Source organism: Haliotis cracherodii, unplaced genomic scaffold (assembly GCF_022045235.1).
Source record: "Haliotis cracherodii isolate W230 unplaced genomic scaffold, xgHalCrac1.p SCAF_10, whole genome shotgun sequence".
In the NCBI taxonomy this organism is placed as follows: Eukaryota; Metazoa; Mollusca; class Gastropoda; order Lepetellida; family Haliotidae; genus Haliotis; species Haliotis cracherodii.
Window position 1 is genome coordinate 8606377 of NW_027266265.1, and position 6000 is coordinate 8612376.

The following is a 6000-nucleotide window of genomic DNA, read 5'->3' on the forward strand; positions in this document are numbered from 1 at the left end:
GACTGGTTGTTTTTTTTTTCCCCGTGAGTACCCGGATGATACGCAACGCAACTGAGCGTGACCAGAGACTGGGCTACCTTCTGCAAGGACAGCTAAATAAACTTGGAGGCTGGAGGCAATATTTATTTTACGCATTTTTGCATAAACACTGATTGGTTAGCTGTGATCTATAAAGATTTCGACAAAGGGCGCATGTTAATTAATTTCTACAGCCTAAACAAACAGACAAAAAGAACGGCGGAGCTCATCGGATGTCGTCATTTGGAAATACCCCAGATGGTTATAGTTTAATACTAAAAAAAGTATCCATGCAGGGAAAGGATTTTCGGATTTCGGATTGCGTCGATAATACGATTACTACTCCCTTGTTGTCATCCACGTTTTCTCGTATAACCCTACACTTGTGTATTTGTCGTCATTCACTTGATGCTCAGTTAATGAATTTATTACAGGTACAATTAGTGGTAGCACCACTTACATTACCTGACAAAGCTTCCCATTTGGCATTTATTGTGTCTGGGGTAATTATTCAATCTAAATCCAGGTTTGAAGTGAGGTGAAATGTGTGTTATGTAATATGCACGTGTCAGCCCAGCATGAGATGAACGATCAGTTGATTTACTTTGTTTTGTAAATCAACGGGTCGTTCCTAGTCATCAAAGGATTAACAGAAAATACGTTGGTTGATTAATCACTGTTATCTTGCACAGTGGATATGTCAAGAGTGAGTGTTTACATGTCTAGGTTTTCTAATACAAAGGGAATACACTCATATAATGGCGTGAAGTGCCGATGTAAAAACAACATACTTTGTTCAAAGGGTTAACTGATAATACGTTGATTGATTGATCATTGTTATCTATCACTCAATGGATTTTTTAGGAACCGTGGACGTTATGAAAATAGTTGTCACGTGGGCTTTCTCAGCCGACCATTGAGACGTGACACCTATGTAAAACACCTGAAACAATCCAAGTGATCAGTTGAGAAACGAACACGGGTTATAATATCCCGAAACGATATATATCTTTTAAAATATTTGATTGTTAGTGAGACACGTGACATCGAATAAGTTTCTTTGTACAGCTGCAGACGAGTGGGATATTGTTCCTTTGTGTGGATATTCACGGATACATTCCTCGAACAAAGAAGCTGCCTAAAATTTATACACATAAATTTGGTAGGTTGTGATTATGATATTTGCATTTTGTTTTCCTTCTTTTAAACCGATTCGTTCTTGTTTTTTACGTCTTGGTTGGGAAATTCTTCAATGCGCGATAAACGTTGTTTTCACAGGTCTTTTCCTTTGTAAGCGTGTATATATTACCGTCAATTTGTAAAATGTGATTCTCTCAGGCAATTTATAAAATGTGTAAATATTTCAGTCATTTCGACTAAAAAATCTGTCCAGATTGATTAAGACGACCAAAAGGGCCTACAAACATCACAACAGATTATTATGTAGGATTAGAAGCCAAACAACATAGAAATGTACTTTTCAACGTAACATTTTCGGTCTCTTGGTGATGACATTAAACATCAAAATGTTTGGAATTTGTTATCATAATAATACAGATGGAAATGTTCTTCAGTTACTTTGTAAAATAACTGAATATTTAGACGTTTAATAAATGTGTTGCACATTTGACAGTAAAAAAATATACATGCAATGCTCAGGTGAAATATTTACTTTGTGTTGCAAGTCAAAATAGTGTAAACGAAAATCGCAAAATTACCAAGCAAGTGACTTATCAAAACTTCGTCACCATTACCTATGCTATTTCATTTTGTTGATCAATGTGACCATACGCCTTTATTACTAACAATAAAAGTGACTAATGCGCTTACGAATGGCGCAGCAGAGGTCGCGAACTAGTCTAGATTTCTGCTATACATCCGGGTACTCACTGGGAAAAAACAATAACAAAGGCAACAACCAGTCCCGGGGAATTGCGTTAGATCAGTGCCCCTTTAAGATTTGTACGGCTCTACATGACATTATGACTGTGAGTCTATGTGCCTGTGCGTCTGTGTGCCTGTGTGTCTGTGTGCCTGTACGTCTATGTGCCTGTGTTTCTGTGTGCCTGTGCGTCTATGTGCCTGTGTGCCTGTGCGTCTATGTGCCTGAGTTTCTGTGTGTCTATGTGCCTGTGTATCTGTGTTTCTGTGTGCCTGTGTTTCTATGTGCCTGTGTGTCTATGTGCCTGTGCGTCTATGTGCCTGTGTGTTTATGTGCCTGTGCGTCTGTGTGCCTGTGCGTCTGTGTGCCTGTGCGTCTATTTGCCTGTGCGTCTATGTGCCTGTATGCCTGTGCGTCTATGTGCCTGAGTTCCTGTGTGCCTGTGTTTCTGTGTGCCTGTGTGTCTATGTGCCTGTGTATCTGTGTGCCTGTGCGTCTATGTGCCTGTGTGTCTATGTGCCTGTGTGTCTATGTTTCTGTGTGCCTGTGCGTCTATGTGCCTGTGTGTCTATGTGCCTGTGTGCCTGTGCATCTATGTGCCTGTGCGTTTATGTGCCTGTGTGTCTATGTGCCTGTGTCTATGTGCCTGTGCGTCTATGTGCCTGTGTGCCTGTGCGTCTATGTGCCTGAGTGTCTATGTGCCTGTGTCTATGTGCCTTTGCGTCTATGTGCCTGTGTCTATGTGCCTGTGTGTCTATGTGCATGTGTGTCTATGTGTCTGTGTGCCTGTGTGTCTATGTGCCTGTGTCTATGTGCCTGCGTGTCTATGTGCCTGTGTGTCTGTGTGTCTATGTGCCTGTGTTCCTGTGTGCCTGTGTGTCTGTGTGTTGTCATTTGGTTCCTGTTCGACTCCTTATGTGTCCACTACGCTATCCATAATCATCCGCGTTACAATCGACCTTCGGCACCAAAATGCTTGCCGTGAGAGTCAGGAAACTGTGTCTGAGTCGGATATTCATGTTAAACTGTACCATGGTATCTGAGTGGGCTATCACTGTAAAACCGGCATAAGTCCGGACTAGTACAAGCAGCCACACATACACACACACGTACATGCACGTCGCTATATAAATGCAATAATCTTGGACGCGACAATGAACCCTCATTTCACCTCACCTCGTCTTAATCTGGCCGACATATGGGCTGTCATGGACTAGACATGTATTCATGCATTTGACAACAGACGCTGTTGAAGTACATTCTATGACTCTTTGTAGTGTACCCAACATCTAATACAAGTCGTAGCCACATTCACGGATTACCTGGTGTCAGTGCTTTAGAATTTCTGATTTGACCATTATACTTTTCTTGTCTAAAGACGTCACACATATTGCTCCTCCTGTTGAATGGTTTACCGCTTGCAAAATGAAACCTAACTCTTTGCACCAGTGAATACCAAATATACAAACTATTAATAGTTGTCCTTCTGGTTAGACTCGCATTGTTACTCTGGGCATTGAACCAGAATAAACATAGTCATACATTCAAGACACGAGAACCCCTTCTTAACCGTCTCTGGTTGTGTTGGCATTGTAACGGTCGCGATGGCGAGATTTCGCACATAAGCCAGAATTAACATGATCATATCCAAAGGTCCTGATAATCAGTTCCTCCCTTCTGTGACATTGTACTGGTGTTATGGCACAATAAGTAAATTTGGCCCGACGGATTCGACCCATCTCTTATGTTATCGCATCGTACCTTCGTATCAACGCACCGTTCTATTGTCACCGATTGGTAGTATCATATTGTACCTTCGTATCATCGAATCTTTCTTTTGTGTCACCGATTTGGAGTGTATCATCGTGCCTTCGAATCAGCGCACCGTTCTTTTGTGACACTGATTCGAAGTATCACATCGTACGTTCGTATCAACGCACCGTTCTATTGTGTCACCGATTCGTAGTATCACATCGTACCTTTGTATCATCGAATCTTTCTTTTGTGTCACCGATTCGAAGTATCACATCGTACCTTCGTATCATCGAATCTTTCTTTTGTGTCACCGATTCGAAGTATCACATCGTACCTTCGTATCATCGAATCTTTCTTTTGTGTCACCGATTCGTAGTATCACATCGTACCTTCGTATCATCGAATCTTTCTTTTGTGTCACCGATTTGTAGTATCACATGGTACCTTCGTATCATCGAATCTTTCTTTTGAGTCACCGCATCATATCATATCATCGCACAGTTATATTGTGTCGTCACATCGTAGCATCACATCATACCCATTTATCATCTCACGTTTATAGTGCGGCTTCACATCGTAGTATCGTGTCTTCGTACTATCACCCTGTCTATTTAATGATACGAAAACAACGCGATAACAGGAAGGCAGAAATCTTTATTCGGTAAATGCGTCCTCTCTGTAAATGCGTCCTGCGTGTACATACATTTCACACATAGGATACAGACATGGTCCCAGCTTGGATACAGGAATTCTCAGAGCTTACGGTTTCGGCTTAACTTTGTATATTCATCTGAGGCTGGTTATTTCTGACATTAACATTTTATATTTCCCGTTAGTCGCCTTTTACGGCAAGCATGGGTTGCTGAAGACCTATTCTACCCGGGATCTTCAGGGGTCCAATTCGCCATTGAGTGAGAGAAATTTGTAAGGCATTGATTTGAGCCTACTGAACCACTTGACCCCAGAACAAGCTAGTTGGTGAGTAAACGTGTGCGGCATTCAAATTCGATCCCAGCTTTGCGCACAATTGCTCGACTTGGCTGTGCCTCGCTCCTTCTCTCCGGGGGAATATGGCCATTTCACAGTAAGTACTATTAATGTTACGCACCTCGGACCATAACTAACCATTTAAGAGATTAGACACCATGGTCCGAGTGCTCTAACTTACTTAAACCATGACCATCATTTGGAGAACCTAAACATCTAAAATGTTTAAACAATGATTTGATAACCGTTTTTACTGTTTAACTCTGCGAACACTGTGTGAGTCGCCCCTGCCTGATGCACGTGAAATATGTTCCCCGTGCTTGTGGCACGTGCATCTCGCTCATGGGCGGGACCGCCTCCGTGGTCTAGTGGCAGAGCGTCCGCCCGGAGAGTGGAAGGTCCGGGGTTCGATCCCCGGCCGCGTCATACCAAAAGAGGTTAAAAGATGGTACTTGTTGTTACCCTGTCTGGCGCGCGGCATTACGGGGCTAAAACAAGGACTAGTCTGGTCGGAGTCAGTATACTGTGTCTGAGTTGGGTATTCATGTTAAACTGCGGCATGGTATCTCAGTGTGCTAGCACTAAAAATCGGCATCAGTCCGAACTAGTACGAGCAGCCACACAAACACACACACGTACATGAACGTCGCTATAAAAGTGGAATAATCTTGGACGCGACGTTAAACCCAATTTCACCTCACCTCATGGGCGACTCGGATAATGAAATGCACGTTCTCGAGGCAAGTATATACATCAGGTACCAACTGGACCGACTCGATCACATTCATCTGTAGCGACGTTGTAAGCCAAAGCAGAGTATTGACATCAAAGGTAGATTTCTTACATTAGTTCAAAATATGTATAAAAATATTAAATCGTTGATACAGTGTGTTGATAAACTGTCAGGTTACTTTCCTTGTAATATAGGTGTCAGACAGGGAGAAAACATATCCCCTCTATTATTTTCAATTTTCATAAATGACGTGGAGACCTCTTTGCTTTCATCTGGGCGTGGAGGAGTTAATCTGAACTACGATGAAGATAAAGACTTAATTGTATGGACCCGATTCATAATTTTGTTGTATGCAGATGATGCTGTATTATTTGATAAATCACCAGAAGGTTTACAGAAAGCCTTAGACACTTTTAATGAATGTTGTGAAGAGTGGAAATTACATGTAAATATAAATATTAAAAAAATTGTGATTTTCGGTGGTTGCCCATCGAGAAATTCGAAACACAAATTTCACTATTCTGATAAAACACTAGATATTGTCGACACTTATACGTATTTAGGAATTGTACTTCACAGGAAATAGAAAACTAGTATCAAGTCTTAAGTCCCTCAGTGATAATGC